The following is a 26,580-nucleotide window of genomic DNA, read 5'->3' on the forward strand; positions in this document are numbered from 1 at the left end:
GGGTTCATCAAAGCACTTTTAAACACAAGCACAAACAGACACAGAATGAAGCGGATATACTCTCGGCAACGCTAAATAAAGACTACGGGTCACCGGCTGTTTACTTTCAAAGTGGAAGGGCTTTTTCTTGGATGGCAGCTCAGAGTACATTTCAAGACTGGCCAGGGCTCAATGATTAACTGCAGAGTACAAAGAGCCAAGAAAACTTGCATTTGAAATCTGGGCCACTGACTTAATGAGCGAGCCCCAGGGATGAATCTGTTCACAAGCTTACTGGATCTGTGCAATGTCATTTGCATTGAATTCAAGCCTTGGCAAAATGTCATTGTTCTATCTACTGTCAATGCATTATGTCAAGTTGTATCACCCCCCTCAATAACAGCATCATCTGTTACTGATCTACCTTCAATACATTATCACAAGTTGTCTGTGGTACAATAGAGCACAATAACAATAATAGCAAATTGTTTTCTGATTTATATACTGATTCTCAAACTTTTTGGGCTGCACCCCCCTTCCTCTTGTCTGTCTCCCCCCCCCCCCCCCCCCCCCCCGGGACAAACACACACACACTTACTGGATCTGTGCAATGTCATTTGCATTAGGCCAGGGCCTTATATATATATATATATATATATATATATATATATATATATATATATATATATATATATATATATACTAGTTAGTTTTTTTTGTTTTAAACAATCCTACAATTGGACCAGGTGCAGCCATTCAAAAAGAATAAGAAATTATATAATCATAATAATAATAAAATAACAAATTAAATAAGTCTGTTTTATTCCTGCACACAAATCTACATAGCTAAATCTCACAGGTCACAGTGACACGAAACATTTATACACTTATTTGTATACATGACTTGTTCTAAAAAAAAAATAAACATCTCAAAGGTTCTGTTTTCTGTGTATATGTTCATGACCCACCTTAGGAAAAGTCATAAAATGTTATACAAAAAATGAAAAGAAAAATAGCATTTAAGCAAAGTTGAAACTAATTTTGGATCAAATAGACCCGAAACCTAATAGGAGGGTTAACACTGTAAATTAGAGTGTACCAATTATGCCCAACGCTTACTACATAGTAAACTGATAAACAACCTACATTACCAGATGGCAGCGGACTTCATTCAATAATATGCAAGCTTAAAATGCCCTAGTCAGATGCACAGCATCATCTACAAACTCTGACATGCCTGGAGGTGTCAGGAGAAAGGTTTGTAAGTTATGCCGTGTAACGGGAAATTTTGACTGGTATTAAATTTGCCGGATTTATAAGTTGGGGGATTTTTTTTAATAGCACAAAAAGTCACAATTTTGCATTTATCCTTTTAATTCCAAAAACATTTAAATAAATGTTTACTCAATTAAATGTCTGCTAAAACAGTGTATCATTTACAGAAACTCGTCACTGTCACTGCAGCAACTTGGAGAACAACAAAGAAGGCCTCTAATCAGTTACAATATTTATCGCTCTTATATGGCCCTTAATTTTAAGAACCAGTAAACTTTTCTAATAAGCATTTGCTATATCTCAGTTTTAAGAATGTGGTTCACAACATAACACAGTACTATCATGCAGTAATTGTAGAACAGTATATTGCCACGTATGAAATCTTTAACAATAAAGCCAAAATGAACATGCTTTTATTTCCTCGAAATCATTTCAAACTGGCTAATAGACTGGCAAAATCAGCTCAGTTTTATACAGTGCAAAACATTTAAATGTTTTGTTTTGTTTCTGGACTTTGCGATGCCTGCATTAATAGTTGTATCGACAACAACAATCAACCATTTTGTTACAGACTTTCAACAAGTCTGAAGCAAACACTTTTGGCTGTTATTTAATTAAACCCTTCTAAAAAAAAAGAAGACAGAAATGCTTAACATAAAAAAAGAACAGTCCTACTACAGTAGCAGGCAGTTTACACTGCCTCTGGGCTTCGGATCGCATCATCAATTCCACATTGTTGAAATCCATTCATGGAAATGTCCGGTCTGCTTTAATGTTTTCATGCAAATTGGCTTCATAAGTGCCATTCTCATATCATTTTTGATATCTAACACATTATTCCTCTTGTCCAGTGCTTCTTAACCTGTTCTGTATAACAGTCTGAAAGAGGGCGGGATCGCTACCAGTACTGTATGCAACCCTCTGATTGGTGGAGGTATTATTGGCAATCCAATCAAAATAGCCAATAAAGCCCAAATAAAGTATCCTCCCGTTATACAGTATAGCCTAAGTTAGAGGGGCACGCCCCCCAGTTTGAGAACCGCTGCTTTAGAGCAGTGGTTCCCAACCTGGCCATCGGAGGGGGTTTGCGGGAAAAAATAAAAATAGCCTCATCGCACCGGCAAGTCCCTAATTTGACAACGCAAATCAGACAGGCAGAACACAGTGCCTGCAGGTGTTTTACACTTCACACACATTGTGTAAGTGTGGCTAAATGTGCGGTGAGTTGCAGCCTGTGATGTGGTTAGCTTGGTGACTGAATCACGTCACACGCTGCAACTCGCGGCACGTTAGAAGCAAGCACATGTAGTTAGCCCCGCTAGTGGGAAGTATCAACATTGGATCACTGGATAAAAACAGCTTCTTTGAAGTGGAAAATGAGTGAAAATGAAGCAAGTGGTAATGGAGCACAGAGGCAGCTCATCAGATGAGGCAAATGAGGCATGGCTTCATTAGGAATTCCCAAAGGCTAAAAATATTTATCATATTCTTTTTATTTAATTGAGAAATACAAACACATTTAAGAACAGTAAGTCCACAGAAGCGCTAGTGACATTATTTAAAAGTCACACGTCGCTTTCACTAGTATCGAAAGCGCACTGCCTCCTTGCTATGGTAACCACTGCTTGGTGAGGTACCTACTAGATTTGGAGAAGTTAGAATTTGTGCAATTTAAATTTTTTCAATAATGGCTTTAGTTGAATCTGATATTTGTGACCTGAAGAAAATAAGTTTTACAGTAAGATCCTAAGAAGAGAGACGTTCAGTTGATAAGGACGGCAGAATAAAAATAGGACTGGAGATTTTGAAGAAGGACTGTAAATGAATGCGGAAAGGAGTCCATAAAATGGCAGGCAGCGCTGGCAACAAACTATTGTTGGCGTTGTTTCCTTTTTTCAACTAAATAAGGCAAGGCTCTTTGTAATGGATGTAGAGAAATAGAAATGAACATTGCTAAGGGAGCTAAAACCAATTCCAAAATGTTTTTCCAATATTACAACAGCAAGTGAACATTCAAAGAGGAGATTAAATGTTTAAGAGATACAAATGGCAAAATCGTAGATGAAGAAAAAAAAATAGCAAATATATTAAATGATTACTTTTCACAAGTTTTTACAAAGGAAGATACTGACAACATGCCCCACATGCCATCCAGTTCCTATCTAGTTTTAAATAACTTTAGCATAACTGAGGCAGAAGTGTTAAAGGGACTAGGAGCTCTTAAAATAAACAAATCCCCTGGGCCGGATGAGATCCTCCCAGTAGTACTCAAAGAAATGAAAGAAGATGCAAACTTATGGAAACTATAATAAGATCCAAAATGGAAAATTACCTATATGGTAACAGGGTACTGGGAGACAGTCAACATGGTTTTAGGAAAGGGAGATCGTGTCTAACTAACTTGCTTGATTTTTTTGAGGATGCAACATCGATAATGGATAATTGCAAAGCATATGACATGGTTTATTTAGATTTCCAGAAAGCTTTTGACAAAGTCCCGCACAAAAGATTAATTCTCAAACTGAACACAGTTGGGATTCAAGGAAACACATGTACATGGATTAGGGAGTGGTTAACATGTAGAAAACAGAAAGTACTGATTAGAGGAAAAACCTCAGAATGGAGTGTGGTAACCAGCGGTGTACCACAGGGATCAATATTAGGTCCTCTACTATTCCTAATCTACATTAATGATTTAGATTCTGGTATAGTAAGCAAACTTGTTAAATTTGCAGACGACACAAAAGTAGGAGGAGTGGCAAACACTGTTGCAGCAGCAAAGGTCATTCAAAATGATCTAGACAAGATTCAGAACTGGGCAGACACATGGCAAATGACATTTAATAGAGAAAAGTGTAAGGTACTGCACGCAGGAAATAAAAATGTACATTATAAATATCATATGGGAGATACTGAAATTGGAGAAGGAATCTATGAAAAAGACCTAGGAGTTTTTGTTGACTCAGAAATGTCTTCATCTAGACAATGTGGGGAAGCTATAAAAAAGGTTAACAAGATGCTCGGATACATTGTGAAAAGTGTTGAATTTAATTCAAGGGAAGTAATGTTAAAACTGTACAATGCACTAGTAAGACCTCATCTTGAATATTGTGTGCAGTTCTGGTCATCTCGCTATAAAAAAGATATTGCTGCTCTAGAAAGAGTGCAAAGAAGAGCGACCAGAATTATTCCAGGCTTAAAAGGCATGTCATATGCAGACAGGCTAAAAGAATTGAATCTGTTCAGTCTTGAACAAAGAAGACTACGTGGCGACCTAATTCAAGCATTCAAAATTCTAAAAGGTATTGACAGTGTCGACCCAAGGGACTTTTTCAGCCTGAAGAAAGAAACAAGGACCAGGGGTCACAAATGAAGTTTAGACAAAGGGGGGCATTCAGAACAGAAAATAGGAGGCACTTTTTTACACGGAGAATTGTGAGGGTCTGGAATCAACTCCCCAGTAATGTTGTTGAAGCTGACACCCTGGGATCCTTCAAGAAGCTGCTTGAGTAATACCTATTATGTGATTTGCGCCTCGCCTGTCAAAAAAAAAGGTCACAAGCCGCAGCTGGCGGAGTATCAAGTGAAACCCTACAAACAGAGACAGTCTAAACTCAAAACGCAGAAGTACAGAGATACATATTTGGAAATAGGATTCACTTGGACCGGTAATGAAGAGGAGCCATGACTGCTGCGTGTTGTATGTTATGAGGTGTTGTGAACAAAAGTGTGAAGCCAAGTAATCTTTGAAACCCACTCCTCAAAGCTGACAGACTAATGCACATAAACTTGACCTCAAAAGCGGTTAGACAGCATAGCAGAGCTTTCATGTGACGGCTCTTTAAAGTTTGTCTTCATGCAACGAAATCTGACTGAGACACACCGAGAATGTTTTCCTTTTTTTTTTCTATTTCAGTTTTATTCAATTCAAGGTCATCTTCTAACTGAGATTGTTTCCATTGACTACCATTATATTCTGGCCAGGGCATTGTATTTTAGGATCATAATAAATATGTGTGTTGGCCTGTTTCCCAAATGAATAGCATCTACTTCAGTAGAATTAAATGATTAATTTTTTTTCACACAAAAAAACAAACAAAAAAAACCAAACAAACCTGATACCAATTCTAATGTATTACTCTGGCTTGAAAACCATACCATAGAAATGAAACCAGGCTCCCATCGTATCTACTAACTGACCAATGGCTTTTAAGTGGCTTCCAGTCTGTGTGTGCGTGTGTGTGTGTGTGTGTGTGTGTGTGTGTATTTATGTATGTATGCAATAAAGCCCAAACAGGGTGTCCGTATACATGGAATATATAAACACCTCAGGGCGTTGTGCAGCACGAGAAGTCCATATATTGGACGTATGCAGACAACCTGAAGGGCCTTATTAAGGAATAGTCGATTGAAACTTGGTTCTAGGAGACTGGGAGATCTAGTATGAGGGTCCTTTGCTTTATCAAGCTTGTCTGAAATAGCATCATGTCCCCCCTGGTGTGCCACTCAGTCCCCTGAAGCCAAGTTCCAAGCCACAAAGTGGGTCCACGTTCCCTGACAAATTGAAATCCCATCATTCTTATTGTAGTGTACCCTGCACTGTACAGATTCATGTGACTGATCAGCCTTGGGCTGAAGCACTTCCATTCCTTGTATGATGAGCAGCTGTGGCTTTTACACCATAATATCAATTGTTCTTTACCTGGTTACTTCTGTGCATTAACATACTAAGTGGTGAAATCTGACGGGTAACAGTTTTCACAATGTTTCAATGAAGAACCAGAGTCAGCTCAAAGCAAATAGCTTATAACAGTCAACATATGTATAGCTTGCTGTTCAAAAGGCTTCCCTCACATCCCTCCCCAGACAAAAAATATATATAGAAAGGATTGCTGTTTATACAAGGATAATCATGGAAAAGAAAACAACTGAATTTGCAGAATTACAGCCTAGTATATTCTGTAATAAGACAGACTATGAACAAGTTATTCTGTGCTAGATACCACACACTTGCTGTATAATTAGAGAGTACGGTATGCAGGCGCTACACGATACAAGATGATACCCACCCCAACACAGGTCAGAGCGAATATGATCGTGATAAGGGTGAATATCAGCCTCTAACTTCCAGCACCATGCACTATGTAATAAGAATAATTAAGTAATAATGTAAAATGGAAGGTTTATATAAAGTAGAATACACTGTCTTACACAGTTCGCTCTCCAGATCCCCATACACTTTCCTGATCCTCTCAAAGAGGTCCATGTTCAGCTGCCTTTTTTGCAATCTGTCCAGAATCTTCTTGAAAGCTGTTCTCTCCCCTTGAGTGTCTGCAGTTGAAGTGTTTTTTTTTTTTTTTCCACTAGGGGGCAGGTTGCTTTGTATTGTCACTCCTAAGTCTTTAGTTGTTTATGAATTGTCTGCATCAGACTCTGATTCTTTGTCAGACAAGGTTTTATCTAATTGTGTTGCAACACAAGGCTGATGGGTGTCCATCACGTTCTCTTGGCTTGGAACGGAGCTCTGGTTTAACGTATCTTGTTGATTAACATAAGTGGTATGCTCGGCTGCAGTACAGATTTCAACCAGTTGCTGATCAGCTTCTTGCAATATCTGCTTATGGATTGAATTATCTACTGTCTCCTGCTGGAAACCTTCAGAGCACTTGACTTTTTGATTGCTATTCTCAGACGCATTCCTTTTGTCCAATACTGTGGTTTTGGGGATCTGACTATCTTCAGAACACTCCATCTTGTCATACCCTTTGTCCAATACTGTGGTCTCGTGGCTCTGACTAACTACATAGCACTCCACTTTCTCATCACCTTTGTCCAATACTGTGGTCTTGTGGCTCTAACTATCTTCAGCAGAGTGCACTTGGCATTGCTGGTTGTCCACCATGTCTGTCGAAGTAGCATCTTGTGTTGGAAAATCCCCTTCTAGGTTGTCTCCAGCTACTCCATGCACACATTGCTCGGTAGTGACTTCCTCTGTGTTCCCCAGCTCTGCACCCAGAGCATGCTGTGCATTCAGCAGAGACTGCTCCTCTGTCATCTGCAGCCCTCTTTCCTTTAGGGTGTTTGGCTAGATGTCACCCCCAGGCTCCAGGAGGCAGAAGCTTTGATTGATGGAGTCGCTGAAGACCGTAGTTTCTTACAGGTCAGCATGGGCTCCTTGATGTGGGACCTCAGCCTGACCGAGCTGAGAAACTTGTGCTGGCAGAGGTAGATAAAGGGATGCTTGTGGATGTGGACCCCCAGGGCTTGATACTTGGTGACCCCATGGACACAGAGCTCCCAGCCATATGGCCTTTCATCGCCATGGACCATCATGTTGCAGTCCCTGTCCAGTTGGTTCTTGGATTTACGGTCACAGATGTGGCAGTCGTAGAGAAGCTGCCTCTGACATGTTTCAGCAGGTTCTTGACGTCGGAGTGCTTCTTGTTGCAGAAGTGTCAGTGCTGCTTGATCTTCTTGTGCATCCTCTCCAAGTGCACTTTCATGGGGCTTTGCTGAGACAGTTGAAGGAGCAGTGCTGGCAGCTAAACTTCTCCCCTGTGTGTTTACGCAGGTGGACGCTCAGGTTGGCCTTGATTGTACTGGCGTAATTACAGTGAGGGCATTTGAAAGGCTTCTTGTTGATGCGAATCCTCAAGTGTGTCTGCAGGGAATGCTTAAACTTGAACATCTTGTTGCAGTGCTCACACGTGAAGATCTTCAGTTGAGTTTTGTCAGCTTGAGGATGGGAAGGGGGAGTGGGGGGAGGGGAATACCAAAAATATGTCAAGAGTACACTTAAAGCATTTCACTAGGCTGGTTTGTTTTACATACATCCAAGTTGAAATTCAGCTGACCGATTCCTAACGGTCCTCCCACTGCAGTAAATACAATTAAAGTGAGTGTCTGCAAAAGTGATCTGCAGAGCATACAAACATTTTCTTTGAGATACTTTGCTGGTTAAATGGAAGCTTTCTTGTGTTAAATATTTGGTGTCTTTTCTGAAATGATTCATCTTTAAAAGGTATTGGTAACAGCAGGGGTGAAATTCTGTCGGTATTCACTGGTACTCAGTATTGGGACTTATTTTAATGCAAGTACATTCAATCCACTCTTAGTGTATTTTACACAGTCCACTAGTGTTCTGTTAGAAAGCAGTTTCGTCACAGTAAACAATCATTCAAATATTCTCGAAATCAACCAATGGCAATGGAGGATCTATTTACCTTAGTTCTTGGCAGCAAGCTCAAAAGGAGAAGTTATTTGGCAGCTTTGGTGCCAATCATTATTAAACCAATCGGTCAGTCTCACCCGCCCATGGATTTATATTATATTTATATATTAACGCTGTCAGTACCCTCCCCTGATCAACTACTAATTCTTTAAGCAATGGGAAGTAAAAGGTGGTTGTTCATTGATTGACTAAAATGTTAGTTTTTTTCTTTTAAATTATACGATAAACGTCGAGCTGGAACTTTCTTTACTGGCAGCTGTTAAACAACAGTAATGATCGTAACGTATATATTTATTGGAATATTTTTGTTTGTATATCTGAAAGCATGTGATTATGGTAAATCTGTATTTCACTTCCAGAATGTTGATGAAGGTTGTAGCAGCTTTATTTCTTAATAAACTAACCATCTTGTATTTTTAAACGGTTTTATGCTGATTCATAACGTAGAGGGTAGAGTGTTCATTTAAGTATTCACCCTGCTGGCTAGCAAATCTGTATTTAAAAAAAAAAAAAAACATCTTCTGAAAGGGTGCAGAGAAAGTGATCACACCATAATGAAAAATCAATTGAAGAAAGTGTTCCATGACATTTCGTCATATTTAGCTTTGAGAAGCCTTTTCAAAAGCTATTTTTTCTGGAGTAGTTCACTTAATATAGAAGAAACACATCAGAAAAGCATGCATATACCACTGTAGGATAAGTAATAAGTAAAAATAAATAAATAAATAAAACAGATACGGTATAAATGTTCTATCTAAGGCTGTTATTGCAGCATTTCCAGGTCCTAGTGTAGGTGAGTACCCAGGGTCTGGACAGTATGGGGACGATTTCAGAGAACATTGTGGAGATTAACATGGCCAAGTCAAATACAGCTTTTTTTTTAAATAGTAGTGTCTGTTACATTATTGTGCATCGTTTGACTAAGACCTTTTTGTATAATTTTTCTACAGCAGTTACTGCACAGTGTAATATTTATTAATACTTATCATTTCAGGGTTAACTTAAGTGTTATATTACAGTAAATGAGTGATACATGCAGGTGGTACAACACTTTCAGTGTTTTCAACTTCTTTGTTTACTGTAAATTGGCTATATTTTATCAGCTATTTTTAGGGCTTATTTTGTATTAAACAATGATTGCATACCGATATCTATACATTTTAGAAGTATTAATTCATTGGCACTCAAATTGGCTCTATTTTTTAATGTTTACACCTGGCTGCACATAGGAGTACCTGCAGTTTTTTGTTGAGAATTTATATGTTATTGTAATAAAACGATGTCAGATTTAAATTGTTACTGTACTTAAAAATTTATTGTATTTTGTGTTCAGTAGAGTTGCTTTTGGAATTAGAATATTCATTACACTAAGAAACTGGTAGGTAACCGAGTTTGAGCAATGCAATGGGGACCTCTAGTGGCCAGATCAGGAGTAATTTCTTTAATATTCACACAATTACATTTCATCAGATTCCATAGCAAGGGTACTCAACCCTGGTCCTGGAGGACCGCTGTCCCTCCTGATTTTTGTTGCAACTGTACCCTAACTTACTTATATGGACCAATTAAGTGCTTATTAGAAGTTTAATTGGTCCAATTACTCAATTTAGTGTACAATTAAAACAAAAACCAGGAGTGACAGCAGCCCTCCAGACCAGGGTTGAGTGGCCCTGTTCTACAGTAAAAAATAAACAAACAAACAACACAACAATGAGGTGTATGCCCCGGGTGTCTATCACAAATCCTGAAGTGCCTTATTATGCTTTTAAAAGGGTTAAACAACAAAACTGAAAACAAAAAAACAAAAGTTTTTAAATGAACAAAAAAGTCACTTTTATTAAAAATCCTTCCGACTAAAACTGATCTTAAGAAAAAAATAGTTCTGTATACAGTTATTTTTTTTAATGAACCCAAAAATGCTTTAAAAAAAAAAAATTGTAGATGTTGCATTGAACATTGACACTGAAAGTGTGTTTTTTTCTTTATTTGATTAATTATACTTCTTGTAATACTTGGTTTGTTCACTAGATTTTAAAGTAAAATACTGATGACCATTTTCATCACGACACAGCACAAATGTGTCTACTTTTAAATCACACAGACCCTTCCTCATCACAAGACTTACTGTATTTTTTAAACCATCCTTTGTTCTCTGGGGTAGTGACAGGAGGTATCCATACCATATCTGTGCTTCCACTTCACAGTGGTGAGAAAGGTAGCATTTGCATGGAACACCCGGTTACTTATCAAACTGACTTTACAGTTTACTGCTGGACAGCTTTGAGAACTACTGGCCCAGTGTTAAGACACTATTTAAAGGGCACAGCAGAAGAGATGATATCATTGTACCTGGATACATTGATGTGGAGAGAAAGGTACGGCAGGAATTGTGCAGATGCATTTCTAAATGTTCCGCATCAGATCACACAGCTGCGCTGGGGGTGGGACCCGTGGCAGCAGATGCAACTGCCAGAGGAGAAGAACAGACAGACCGGTGGCAGCAGCAACAAAACATCCATTTAACTACCAAGATGTCTTTTACGAGTGACACAAATCTTTATAAAAAGCTGAAAGTTTAACATTTTTTTAAAACTATGTTCAGAATGGGACAGCAAAACAAACAGTAAATAATAATGAAGGTAAGTAATACAGCAGCGTGTATTACTTAATTTATAATCTCCGGGTTGCCCCGCAAATAATAGTTCTGTTTTTATTGTACACTCACACAAAACACATACACAAGTCTGTTAGTGCGTGAATTAGTGCTAGTGGTGCAAATACAGTTTTATTTGTGATACAAGTGCAGTGCTGCTCCGGGTTTGTGCTGGCCTCTGGTGACAGTTCCGGAACGTGTTAGCTGTCTGGTGATAACACGTAACAAATAGACAGAACAAAACAAACACTCATGATTATCCACAATACAGGTTGTTCCGGGTTACTTCATACAAACCAAAGCAAAGAAACAGATTACGATTCTCCGTTCCCTTTTATGCTGTCACACATGATCCCTTAGTAAATGAGTGCAACCACCTCTCGAATCTAGTTTCCCTTCCGGGTCAATGCGTTCTTGCAACACAGTCTTGCCTACTTCCAGACTGGCTGACTTCCCGACCCTGGGAAAGAACTGTCAGACCAGTCCATTCAAGGAAGTCTGTTCTCGCTGCTTAGCGCCCTCACAGGTCAGGAGGGAGATTTACAACCAAGAAACATTGCATTTTTGTTACACCCCCTCACTCCCTGTAAAAATGATTACTTAAGCATCACAGGCCAACTGCAACCACCTGGTTTAGATGGGATTGTGTACTATACATACTGTGTATTATCAGGCCATTACTGTGAGCTGGTTTGCTGATGCTATTTGCATTCACTTTGTCTTAGAGACCAGGTACTCTGAGTATTGAGCTTATAGAGCTCGCACACATGCTCCTCAAACCCTTTCTCTGTTGTATATGTCTTGGTTCCTTTTGAATGGAAGGCCTATGCAGCCAAAGTAATCGATCCTTCATTTCTCGGGGTGTTCCCTGCTGATGATGGAGATGATAATGAGGCTTGAGAACCCTCTGATATAAAAAATAGTAAATTCTGGGCAACTCAGATATTTAGGATAGAAGGAATACCTAACAAAATAGCCCTCCGAGATCAAATTGAAATGTATAAACAAAAATAGTTATCAGTCCAGAACCTTTACTCCCTGTAGGAAACTCTCTCTCTAAAGGGGGACAGCCCAGTATGTGTCCAGGCTATGATGTGGATGTCAAAGATGCAGAATTGGGTTGTCACTAGCAAAACCAAAACCGTGTCTTGCATGTACCCATATGGTAAAGTACCGTAGGATTATGTTTGAGTATGTACCTGTGGATCCATAGGGATGATCCTTTTTTCATTTAAATGTTAAATCAAGAAATTGTAAAGATAATTAAATGTATGGGATGTAAGGTAACTCATTCAGTAAAGTTGGCTCCTTTGGGAAAGTTAGAATGTAAAGATAGGTAAATTGCTACAAGGGTTCCGATATCGTATAGATGCCAAGTAACTGCTTTAGTAAAACACACGTGTGATGCTCAGCGCTGGACCCCAGACCCTCTGGTGGCTTTTAAGGAACCTATAAGAATAGAATCAGAAAAGGATTTCCAATTCTGCTGAGAGCACTCAGCGATATCTTGGATACCGTATTCAAGAGACCAGAGGAAGAAAAGTAACTATTAAGAGCACTAATATTATTGTAAAACTCTATATTGGTTTAGAAAAGGTTAAACCAGTTACAAGCAGAAATATTATTGCAGAAACCTGTATTAGCCTAAATGAGAGACTCAGTGAACTATAAATAATATAATTCAATAACCTTGACGGAGCCTCTTGGAATACGCATGCAGCTATGTTTCTTATCAGCATATATGTCACATATTCGAAATCACTGTGCTGCCTCACAAAATTTTAATTAACAGTTCCATTCATATTAGTCAACCCTTTTCTTGAACACATTATAATTCATAATATAAAATATGAAGATAGTAACATGGGTTATTCATACATGGCAGTGTAAGTGAGATAGGTTGATGCCTTACCATATGTTTTTAAATGTTTCAAGTTTGTTATTTAAAGAACAGGAGATTTTTTTCTAGGTTTATATGATCTAACAATAACTTCTTCCTTAGTAGAGCAGGTGGCTTGGAATCTTTCCAGGACGGTAGCACAGCTTTCTTTGCAACTGAAAGAGAGGAAAGGATTAATTTGGGAAGTGGTTTTGTCAGTGAAAGTAGTGAAGTGTCCCCAAGAATTAAAAGTCTATCTAAAATTGAAATATCTATTTTTTTAGACAAATGGGATCAAATGTTTTCCCAATAAGATTTTAATTGGGAGCAATTCCTTGTATTAGGGACCCTGTATCAGTGCCACATCTACAGCATTTGTTTTAATCACTGAAGCCACAGGTAAACATTCATTTAGGGGCAAAATATACTGGCTGTAATAATTTAAACTGAATTGACCTTCACTGTGCAGTAGGAGACTATGAGATGTTGCTCCAAACTCTATGCCAGTTCTCATCCCAGAGTGTTTCTTTAATATCCGGCTCCCATCATTTCCTTAGCTTATTATTCATTGTGATGAATTTATTATTATGGGAGTCTCTAATTATGACATCAAGTTTAATTACAAATGTATTATGATTAAGAGGGTTAATAAAAATAATTCAATATTAATGGGTGTAAGGTTAATATTACCAGAACTGAGTACATGTGTTACAGTCTTTTTAACTTGTAACTATGTGCCGGTTTCAGTTGCATCAGTATTGTATTTATCTTTTAAATTCCATAGCAAAGAGAATGTATTGTTGTTAATTAAATCTCCTGGTCTACTGATTCTCTTAGAACGTCAGTATTCATTTGATAAACACTTTTCCCAATAAGAAAGAACAGGGTTATTCCATATTCCTGAGTTAGAATCTAATCTCTTTTCACACTTTACATAGTGTTTAAATAATATTAGCGTTCTTGAAGAGTGGGTTATGTCTTATAGAGGGAGGCGCACCATGCATTAGGATTTCCTTTAAAGAAAAGGGGCTAGCAATTTCTTGTTTTAGCTTCAGCAAAGAAGGAATATTAAATCAACCACCATGTAAAATGTTTACATTGGGAGGCTAGCTGGTACCAATATGGGTTTGCTAAATTGATGGTTTTAAAACAATTTATCAAGTTTCAATTTAGGTTTTTTGGAAGACCAAATAAAAACAGAAAACAATGTATTTATTGTCTAAAATATGAAAGGGGGGGGGGGGCATAATTTGGCCATAATAATCATTTTAAAAAAGGAGTGGGGTAGTTTATTCCAGTTCTAATTTAACCTTAATTTTATTTAATGATGGATTTAAATTAACCTGAACCATTTTATCTGCAAATTTAGGAATTACAATGTCTAAATATTTAATACTTTCCGAAGGTAATTTAAAGGGATGATTAGAATAAGCAGTTGGAAAACAATTTTTGGATAAAAGAACAGCTTCAGATTTTGAGCAGTTCACTCAGTATCCAGAAATGTTTCCACATTCTCTAACAATGTTTAGAAGATTGGGCAGAGAATTATGAGGATTACTAATAGTAATTAAAATATTGTCTGCCTAAACCATTGTTTTTAGTTCAGACTTTTTCCCTACTGCTTGTATAACACATGACTATCTTATTTCACCTGCAAGTGGTTCAATTACTATGTTAACTAGTGAAGTCGAAACAGGGCATCATTGCCTTGTACAACAGAAAAGTTTAACCAGTGAAACTTATATATTCTAGTAAATATAGAAGCTGTGCGATGTGCATAAAGAGTTTGAATACAATTAGTATATATATATTCTATTCATTTGTTGAAATTAGGGAACACAATCACATGTGTAATAATGTAGCTTCCACGAGCTTAAATCTGCATATTGTTTTAAGACAATGTTAAAGAGTAACATTAAAGAGTGCTCACAGTGGTCAAGCTGTGTGCCTGCCATTTTTACACATAAAACAGCTGCATAGCAATTTTGCTGCACAGCTTGTCTGCCTCCCCTCCTGGCACCTCTAAAACTTCCACTAACAACTACATCCCACAGAATACAATGTCTTCAGTTACTAGGAAACAGTACACAAGAAAAAACAACCCAACAAATATTATCCAATTCGAAGATCAGGTTAGAGGATTGTAGGGGCAGGGAGAAGCCAGAGGACAGGAATAGGATTACAGGTGTATTAAAGGTAATCATGGCAGGGAGCAGTAGAGGAAAGGAAGTAGAAATGGCTACGGGAGAGGGAGGTGAAAACAGACTGGTACAGGAGGAGTGACAGCATTAATTAATATAAAGACAGAAATGTATGCAAACCTGGTCTGAAGGAGCCTTCACGTTGGATGCTTGGATAGAAGATTTTGCAGCTGCTCCACGTTGGACTGTCCTTGTGTGGACTACCACAGTGTAGACTACCAGTTCTTTGGTGATGAAGCCCTTCGGTGAGCTGGCACTGAGTGCTTATTTATATATAGATATTACTTGTCTTGTTATGTCTACATTGTATGTCTTACAATGCAGTAGTAAGACCTCATCTTGAATATTGTGTTCAGTTCAGGTCACCTCGCTACAAAAAAGATATTGCTGCTCTAGAAAGAGTGCAAAGAAGAGCGACCAGAATTATTCCAGGTTTAAAAGGCACATCATATGCAGACAGGCTAAAAGAATTGAATCTATTCAGTCTTGAACAAAGGTGGCAACGCGGCAACCTGATTCAAGCATTCAAAATCCTAAAATGTATTGACAATGTCAACCCAAGGGACTTTTTTGACCTGAAAAAAGAAACAAGGACCAGGGGTCACAAATGGAGATTAGACAAAGGGACATTCAGAACAGAAAATAGGAGGCACCTTTTTTACACGGAGAATTGTCAAGGTCTGGAACCAACTCCCCAGTAATATTGTTGAAGCTGACACCCTGGGATCCTTCAAGAAGCTGCTTGATGAGATTCTGGGATCAATAAGCTACTAACAACCAATCGAGCAAGATGGGCCGAATGGCCTCCTCTCGTTTGTAAACTTTCTTATGTTCTTATGTCTAAATGTTTCATGTTTTCACTGGGTTTTGTGTATAAAGGTGCAGATTGCATGCTGCTGTGGCCTGTATTGTTGTGCATGCTGCTGTGGGCTGTGTGGTTGTGTCTGTCATTTCGCGAACTGGATCTTACTGCGGTTGCCTGGCTCCTCTTTCCACTCAACATTATAATATATATATATATATATATATATATATATATATATATATATATATATATATAAACACTCACATTTAAATGTAACATTTAAATTAATCCTTGTTTTGAGTTTAAATAACACAATGTAGAGGCATCCCCTTGTACTGTAAAAAAGTCCTTGTTGGTCCTTCCATTGGTTCACAGTATTTTATAGACAGTTGTGTGTCACACAAAAAAAGTGTGTTAGAACTGCAATGTATCCACCTACTGCGTTATTAAAGGATTTTACATTTAAACCTCCTATTCAATATAAATTTAGTTAAATACATTAGAGAAGCATACGGATTTCAGTTTCATTCTCTATACAAAATTACAATTACAAGCATATAAAACACGTCATAATACAATCAAAGGATAATATTCAAAAATCGTTATTAGTTTATAATATTCATTTAAAATACAATAAACTTCCGGTTTATTGGGAAACTTACTTAAAATAACTATTAAACTTCTGTCTACAAGTTATGTAATTAAAAATGATTCTTAAAGCATTTTAACTAACTTTTAATACAATAATGGTACAACTGCATAGTCACTATAGCTTGGCTTAGGAAATTTTATAACACCAGACAATCAGATAGCATTTTGGAAGGCAAGCTTCAAAGCATTAACACTATGTTTGGCCTGTGCCTTGGTCTAATCAACAAGCTTTGAAATAGATCTTGTTAAGAATGTTCTGGAATCGGTGTTAACAACCCAATCACACCAGCATGTCACACAGACAACAGTCTGAATTAAATATCTGGGAAATGCTCATATTAAAATTAATTTAACCATGAATTTCCTTGACAGTACATACCGTGATTGACAAACGATAGTTGCACCATTTGCTAAACAAATCAGCTCTCTATCAGAGTCCCCTATGAAATGCTAGTAGACAAAGCTGTGACTCTGAGTACCGGAGCAGTCCAGGATCTGTTTAATTTGTCAATCAGCATCAAAAAGGTAAGTCACAAAGAGCTGATAGTAATGGTCTTCCGACAACTTCACTCTATCTATACACAGCAGCTGTCGTTGGCCAATTTCGTCTCAAGAAGTTTCTGCTGTGTTTGACATGCATAAGCATGCTGAGGAAGGGGCACACTCAAGAGCCATCACTTGGATGCAACATGTACACATAATGATACCTGCTGGACAACCGGTGCTGCCATTGTTTTCACCACAGGATCTTCAAGACCACCAATGCCAGGATGAAAGTGTAGAGTGAGTCCTTTACTATGTTAAGAGGAATATGAGACCCTCTCGCCGCAAAAGGGTTAAGGAGTCTGGAGATACAGTCAGAGTTTTGAGAGTGGGAAATGCTTGTAGTGAAGATGAGAATTCTGTATCGAGCTTCAAAAGATCTCATCTCTAAAGCTCATGTATTCCAGATTGTGGTACCACTGTCTCTCCATCATGAAGTCTTGAAAGGAATTTATGATGAGGCTGGCCACCACGCAAGACAGCATTTCTATTGTAACAAACTAAAGAAGGATGTGAAGGAATATGTCTGGAGATACAAGAGATGTGTACTCATCAAAGGGCCTGAACCTGAGGCAAGAGCATCATTGGAAAGTATAACAACTTCTGAACCAATGGAACTAGTTTGTTTTAACTTTCGGTCAGCTGAAATTTGGTTATTCTAATAACAAGCCTGTAGATGTTCTTGTAGTGACTGACCATTTCATCAGATTTGCCCAAGTGTTTTTGTGCCGAAACAAGTCAGCTAAAATAGTGGCTAAACAATTGTGGGACAATGAGTTTAGCATCCAAGGATTTCAAAAACACATTCACCCCCTCTTTGGACTTGAGATCATTTACATTTTGGCAAATGACAATATACTGTATGCCCAAGCTCTTATTCAGTAGCCAAAGGCTACACAACACAAGCTATGCAGTAAGTGGAGGCTTCAAGGTTAAGCAGCTCACTTTTGTATCATTCATCACTTCACTGGTCAGTACTGATTCATTTTGGGGGGACAGACTAATTAAAAAAAATGTCTGAGGACAACCTGTAGAAAAGGATAAACAGCAGGAAGTCTTGATTTAGTAGTTGTATTATGCACTGGAAGAAATGTAATCAGTTGAGCTTGGCGGTTTCTTTTCCTTCTGTTCAAATCAAAGTTTATTTATATAGCGTCCTTCTTACAGTTGTATCTCAAAGCATTTTACAGGACAAAAATATTCACATTTATAAAAACAAAACAAACATGTCAAATGAAAAAAAGTTTAAGAAACATAATGTAAACACCAGTAACTATACTAAACATATATATGGTGCGAATAAAAATACAGATACAATATAAATATATATATATATATATATATATATATATATATATATATATACATACATACATACATACACATATGCACACACATACATATTATAAAAATGCCAGCTCAAATATATTTTAAGCCTGGTTTTGAAAACAGATAGATCTCATCTTCAATCAAGTATTGGTAACTCATTCCAAAGTTTGGGGGCTCTGTATCAAAAGACCCTTCCTCTCCATTTAACATACTTTATTTTAGGGATTACCCTTAAACTGTTTAGACTGTGTGTGTGTGTGTGTATGTGTGTATATATGTATATATATATATATATATATATATATATATATATATATATATATATATATATATATATATATATATATATATATATATATATATATATATAAAAAGAGACTGTATATTTGAACAAAGCAAATTTGAACTAAATTCAAATATATTCGAAGCATTTATAGATAAACAGCAATCCAGAGCAGCTAGCAGCAAGCTGTTTCTCATGTAGGTTATATTCGCTTTTCTAAAACCCTGGTCCCGGAGGCTCTTCTGGTTTATGTTTCAACCAAGCTTTTCAGTTACTTAATTGAAACAATTATTGGCTTAACACATCAAATTAACATGTGTTTCAAATTTGTAACCATTGATGGTGTAAAAACACCTATAAAACTTGCAAGATTGGGGCTATAGGAAAAAATATATATATATTTAAGTGTAAAATACAAGCCAAGAATATTGCTAGTGCTAGTAAGAAAACGTATTGGTTAAAACTCCTTTAATAACTCAGGCTGTAAATCAATGGCTAATAGATTAGTGGCTGGTTTCTCAGTGTCAGCACTAATTCTTAGACTGTAATTCACTTTGTGTATGAAAAAGTAGACTTGATTTAGTATATATAGTTTTTATTTTATTTCAATTTTTACATAAATTTACACATATTACATTACAGTGGTTAACAATGTATCAATTAAAAAAAGTGTATTAGAACACCTCAAGATAACAACAATAAACCCACTGTTAACAGGTTACATGGCTCATAAAAACAAACAAAAAAACCCACACAGGTGGGAGGGGGTATTCATTTTCAAAATAATGTCAGCCAGGACAGAACAAGCTGTTGACCAAGTGTCAACCATCCCTACATGAACTCCATTCAGCTTGGCTGTCGTCCTTTCAAGGTGTACTAGATCCCTGAACATGCCCAACCACATACAAGAAAGTATGCATTTTATTTAAATTGAAATCAACAATACCGCATATTAATTGATAACTTTAACAAATTTGGAAATGCAAAAAATTAAAAAAAAATATTCAAAAGTAAAATGACAAATACAATTGAAAGGTGCATGATGTGTTTTTTTCCTCTGTGCTGCAGATTCCGTGCTGTACAGCTTGTTCTTCCAAGTCTGTCAAAGTAAACACCCTTCTCCCAGCCGTTATCTTTAAGCTATAGCTGAGTGTAGGATGTTTACATTGACTGAAACCTGGTATTTCATAGAGAGAAAAAACTAAAATCTCCAGAGGTCGTTAGGGGTTGGAACAACAGGCAAAACTAGCTCCTTAGTGTGCGACCCAGATTTTAATACTTAAAATAACTTGTGCTAATAATGCATATGATTCACAACGTTTCTACACAACTGGATATATGCACTGTATGTTTAAATGGAAATGTGACATTGCAGGCAAAAGCGATATAGAGAGATAGATAGATAGATAGATAGATAGATAGATAGATAGATAGATAGATAAACACTTCTTTTTATTTTTTGCATTTCCCAGTTGGGTATGTTTTTTACACACACACTGGAAATGGCCAGTGCATGTTAACTTGTTCACACCTGAGGCACTTATAATGGTAAAAGAGATTTCCCAATAATAATTAGTGAAATCTAAAGAATAAGTTGATTGGAGTACACACACACATGTATTTTTTGGTTGCTCAAGCAGTTGTTCCTGTTCATTTTCATGAAGTACAGTAAGCAGTCGGCAGCAGCAAACATCTCACTGAAAGCTAATATCTCTTTACAGCTTCCAGTCGGGGGTGTTTACAGCAACAGACTACAAGGTTTACAGTTCTGGAGGCAGAGGAGATTTGAGGATGAAATGATAATCCTCACAGGTGAACTCCTCCCCCTCCCACCAAAACAGCAGTATCTCCACTGTCAGTATGCAATAATACAACTTGACCATGTTACAGAATGAACACTGTCTACAAGAGATTGTGAGAAGAATAATAAAAAGCAGGCACAGCTGAAAGGCAATATTATTTTTAATTATGGTATGAGAAAGTTCTTCTTTAGCACTTTGAACGGAATGTAGAAACTGTTGTAAAACACTTTCTTCTATATAGCATAGTTACATTTTTTACCTATTTATTCATGTAAAATTATAATAAGCAAAAACAAACTAATAAATTAAATGACAAATACCAGCTAATTAAAAGACAGTAGAAACTCCTTTAAAAAGAGTAAGGGGTTCCTAAAAATAACGTTACACATCCTCACTGTTTAAACATACTAGTAATTTTTCTTTTCATTAGTAGCATCCTGAGAACTCTTTACACATATACCTTTAAAGTCTGTTTCAAATGTGGTACGGAACAGAAAAGCCAGAGAATTCTTTGTTTATTTATTTGATTTTTTGTAATTGCTGCTCTTGCAGTGATTTAGAGCAGTGATTCTCACACTTACTGGACCTCACCCCCCATTTCCTCTAGTCTGTGGTACTTGACGCCCCAATCGTTTATTTTAACGTTTTGTTTATGGACTTTGTGATACCTGCATGGTGGGCCTCTTCAGCAATAGTTGTATATACAGCATATCAACAATAACAATCAACCATTTTGTTACACACTTTCTAACACACTTTCTAACAAAAAAAAACAACAAAATTGCTTAACATAAAAAAAAGAAGAGTCCTACTACAGTAGCAGCCTGTGTACACTGCATCTGGGTTTCCGCTCGCATCATCAATTCCAGATTTTATAAATCCATTGATGGAAATGTCCTGTCTACTTTTAAGGTTTTCAAGCAAATTGGCTTTGTCACTGCCACTCTCATGTCCACTTTGATATCTGACACATTATTCCTCTTGTCCAGCGTTTCTTTAACCGGTTCTTATATACCAGTCTGACAGAGGGCGGGTTCGCTATGAGCTGCAACCCTACGATTGGTGAAAGTATTATTGCCGATCCAATCGGAGAGTTGAAAATAGACTTTACAGTTATAAGTGTAAAAAGTTGTCAGGATGTTAACAATGAAAACTCACAGGAACACTACTTAAACAGTTGTGGCAACACGTGGGGAATAATGCTATATTTTCTGGAACCCAGCTACTTGTTCTTTAAGGACTAATGGCCATGATCCTGGAACCCGACAAAATTAATTCCGATAGACACACCATGAAAATGTATAAACATGCAATGTGCTAACAGCTTAATGTTTAAATTAAACAACACAAAGAATTTGAGGGTACAAATGGGCAACAAGAATAAATGTACAAAAGAAATTCATAAGATCAAAAGTGAGTCTTCTGTTAACCGACAAGTATTTTCTAACAAACTCCAGTGTCTCACTAGTTGGTGCATTAGTGACTGCAACTGCAACTAGACTCTGGTACCATGTGCCTTCAAGGTGTGTCGAAGTTCCAAACTGCTAAGCGGTTTGCAGCTGAAACCGCCACGTGAACCAAGTGATTCAATAAACAGATTGCAGTAATATTTAACAGGAATGGGAACACCAACATGCTGTACTTTTTGTCCACATATCATATCAAGGTTACAATCCATAGAATTCCCAAGTCATGGTAAATTATTATTTGAATAAACCATAAAAACTTTGCATTACACATTATGGGCATCAATTTAAACCTCTGGAAGTCATTTTTTGTATATATATATATATATATATATATATATATATATATATATATATATATATATTACTCAGGGCAACAGTGTTGAATTAAACTAGAAGGAAGAGAAATACATGTCTCTAAGTGGGTGGCATTCCCCAAACAATGTTCAAGGGTAAGCTTAGGGTTACGAGGCAAATGCATGCAGTTTCCATGGACACAAAGCTGGCCTTCGTTGTTTTGAAGGACACCAAGCTGAGTAACCACTATCAGACTAACAAAGACTTCTCCAGAATGATTACATGGTTTGATACAGCTATTGAATTGGTAAATAAATGTATGCAGAATCCAACTTCAAATAATAGCATGGCCACAGTATAGTACACTATATCATGTACTACAGCAGAGCAGGAAAACATAAATAAAGTTGATTTGACAAGTCTGTAAGCGTGTAACCCTGAAAAATGACCTATTCAGACAGTGGGTATGATGAGCAGCAAAAGGGCTCCATTTTCATGATAAAATTAGGAGTGGGGGTAGATTTCTGAGAACTGAATGTTGTTTTTACATGCTCCAGTTGTTTTAAATGCAGCTCTTACTTACCTTTTGTGTAGCACTTTCAGATGACGTTTATAAAACTCCAAACCTGCACATATTCAACCTTTGGGTCCGGTAACAATCCCTACAGTTTGCATGGCACAGTATGTGTTCAGACTGTAGTAACTGCAGGGCATGAAAAAACATTACAATGAATGATAAACTGAATGCATAACAATTCTGCTGATCATCCCCAAACAAAGAAAAATGCACTTTGGAGCATCAAAGCCCCTGCAATACAAAATAGCTGAATAAAGAACGGGTACTTGGTTTTAATCTAAACAGTTTAATACTTCTATATGTTCCAAAGAAACAATCACTGAAATATTCGGATTCAGATTCTGTGCCTGACTGAGGCCAAGCTTCTGTGCAGCAACACTAGCTTCTGCTCGACTTCTTAGGGTTCAGCGGGAGTCCGAGTGGTTCCAGTACACTGCTCAACTTAAACTGGCTGTTCCACTGAAGCAGCTACAGAAGCAGGGATATTCTTACATCTGTCCGTCTGCCTGCCCCACCCAAAGTTAGTTTAGTGTGCACAGTTATGTCAAACATGATTGACAAGAAGAGCTTTGTTATATTAATTAAAAATGAGAATACGAAAAAACTGGAAGTAATGACAATACCCGGAATCAGCATTCTCTCCAAAACTAAAATGCACGCATTTGACACAATAACTGGGAACAACTTTTGCAAGTTACAATCACGAATATCAACCTCAACTGAGACTCCAACATTTCAAGGTAACCCTATCATCTTGAGAGCATTCTTGCAAAGCATTAACAGAAGCATATTTGCGCCTATCTTGCAGCTGATTCTCCGATTTCCCGCTGTAAAAATGCACGTCTCATTCATACAAAGCTCGCTCGGGTGTCAGCGATTCTACTGTTACAGGGTGGGCGAAGCAGATGTCTGGTGATTCTGTCTCTCTGGAGAGTGCTGCTCATGAAATTTCCAGATTTTAACTCATTGTATAATTGAATAACCAGTGAAGCACAATCTTTCTGCATTACTTAGCGTATAAATACTCCGGTAAACAAATAAAAATCACAATACTCATACTTTGACGTTTTTTGTTTTATTTCTCTTAAAACAACCATTTCAGAAATAATCATCAAGCATTTTGAAACTGGTAAAAATGTAATCAAAATATTAGTCAAAAATGCATTAAGTGTGTAAAGACAACATACCATGTGCATTTTATTCATCAAGTAACTTCACTCACATCTCTGCTGAAACTCAACCAGCTAAAAAAAAAAAAATCTGATTATCTATAGGAGTTTTGCTGTCATTCCATTGATCATGTATCAATACCATTGATCATGTATCAATACCATTAAAAGATCATATTGCCAATCATCAACATGTAGAGCACAAGAAAGCAAATAAGACGCTGAAAAACAAAGGTATTGTACTGCGCTCAGGCAGGGCTTTCCCCAAGTATGGAAGCCAAATTAAAGTTGTGTTTAATTACTGTTTCTATTTTTTCTAGCTATACATTCCTTAAAGGAAAGTGATCGCTTTATTGTGTAAAGGATGTAGTCACTGCACTACACACTGTTGTTTAATAAGACATTCTGTATGGAGACACACCTCTTGTTAAATTTAGCAAATAACAAGGATGCAGAATTAGCAAAGAAACAATTGGGAGGATTAATTCTGTGTTTTTGTCAGCGTTTCATATTTTATCCTGGATACTGTGATGCCAGTAAAACGCTAAACTTAACTTGTGGAGTACTGTGCATAGGATTACTCTCACATGACATTGCTGGACTGGTGCTAAACTGTAATATTTGTTATTGTTATTGTAATGACAGCAACAAGATAAACAGGTCTTTTCAGAACACCTTCATTTGTAGACTGAAGACTGTAAATACGATTCTCACAACAGTCCTGGAAATTTGTTTTCTGAACTGTTGTTATATAATTCATAGGTTTTCCTGCTTATTGTAATGCCAGCAATGAAACAAGGGATGTTTATAAACATGATCACATGCAAGTGTCTTCAGGTGCTTTATTTACTATCACAGCAACAAGTCTGATTAAAAATCTTAGCTAAAAACAAAAATGACACCTTGTCTTACTTTAAAACCCGAAGGGCAGGCACGCAACAATGCAAATACAATTACAAAATCTCTGCAACATCACACTGTACACAACGCCAAACTGCAAGGACGATCCTGGAATTCCCTGTCTTAACCGGTGAAACTTAAACTGCATGTGTTTTTAATAATAATAATAATAATAATAATAATAATAATAATAATAATAATAATAACAACAACAACTAGGCTTCAATAAACTTCACTTCGCTAACAAGATGTTACACACATAAATCATGTTTTGGAATCACGCACGTTTGTTTGTAAATGGCTAAACGTTGATAACGAATCGTGGTTGGGCATTCAGCGGTTTAATGCACACTTTACACTACTATGGCCTGGTGATAAAGACCACACTTAACGGTCACAAATCAAACAAATTCATAATAATAATAATAATAATAATAATAATAATAATAATAATAATAATTTGCAAAAGTATCAATTTAAAAACAACTAAACAGTAACTCATGTGGTAACCTTACTGACAACAGGTACCGGGATGTTAGATTCAAGGGCTGGCTATCCGAACCAGGTCATCGGTTCGGGTATGTAGCCTAGGATTCACAGCCCGCTCACATTAAAGCAGTCAGTCGCCTGCTTCTCCTATACGTTATATACCGGGAACTCGTTTAAAAGGTGTACCTCCGAAACTACACGACCACAATTTAATTTGAGCACTGCTGACATTTCGTGGTTAAATGTTAACTCTCACTCAGCACAGTATTAGTAGTCCTAGTATACATGTCTATACTTTTTGACTACACTACTGATAATTGTACGCTTAAGGATACCTCGTTAAGCAAACAGTAAGTTGTCACGCTATTAAAGCAGTGTAGAGTCACCCAACTCGAACTCCCTTGGCTACAGCCTATGACCCCTGTGTAACTTAAACCCGAGAAAACACGTAAACTTTCCCACGACATTGTCAATCCTTACCCGACACCACCACGTACATCCTTGTTCTTCCATATAAATGCATATTCCACTGATATAGTTGAGCGCTTTTTTTAATTTTGTTTATTTTTAACATCCCAGCCCCTCTTCGCCATTGTCGTTCTGTTTCCTTCCGTCTCCTTGTCTTTAGTTTGACCTTTAGTTACCCGACTCTAGTACTGACGTCATCGTCATGGAAACAGCGCTCCGCCTCCCTACGTAAACTCATTCACAAACACGACCAGCCAAAAATCTAACACAATTTGCTCTGCAGCAACCCAGTCTGAAGGTTGATTATCCAGTCACATTTCAAAAACCAAAGGGCCGTTCCCCCCGCATTCATAGGAAGACATGGAAGAGAGGACACTGACCAGTTGAGAGGAGACTGCTTGTAGCGGGACGACTAAGACAAGGATATGGCCAAACCTTGCATTAGTCTTTAGTTAAAAACATGAAACTTGTCATGAATATCCACGAATATGCCCTAAATATGTTCTGATGTGGAACCGCCACTACAACCCCCCCCCCCCCGTGACCGAATTAGGAACTTTTATGTTGCTTAGCAGCCCATATG

The 26,580-nt window shown here is 37.3% G+C and overlaps 1 pseudogene; it reads right to left on the reverse strand.

The window, feature by feature from the left end:
* LOC121309646 overlaps positions 1–26,028 on the reverse strand; it is a 53,008-nt pseudogene extending 26,980 nt beyond the window's left edge.
* Positions 26,029–26,580: the final 552 nt, after the last annotated feature.

This window comes from Polyodon spathula, chromosome 3 (genome assembly GCF_017654505.1).
Source record: "Polyodon spathula isolate WHYD16114869_AA chromosome 3, ASM1765450v1, whole genome shotgun sequence".
Lineage (NCBI taxonomy): Eukaryota > Metazoa > Chordata > Actinopteri > Acipenseriformes > Polyodontidae > Polyodon > Polyodon spathula.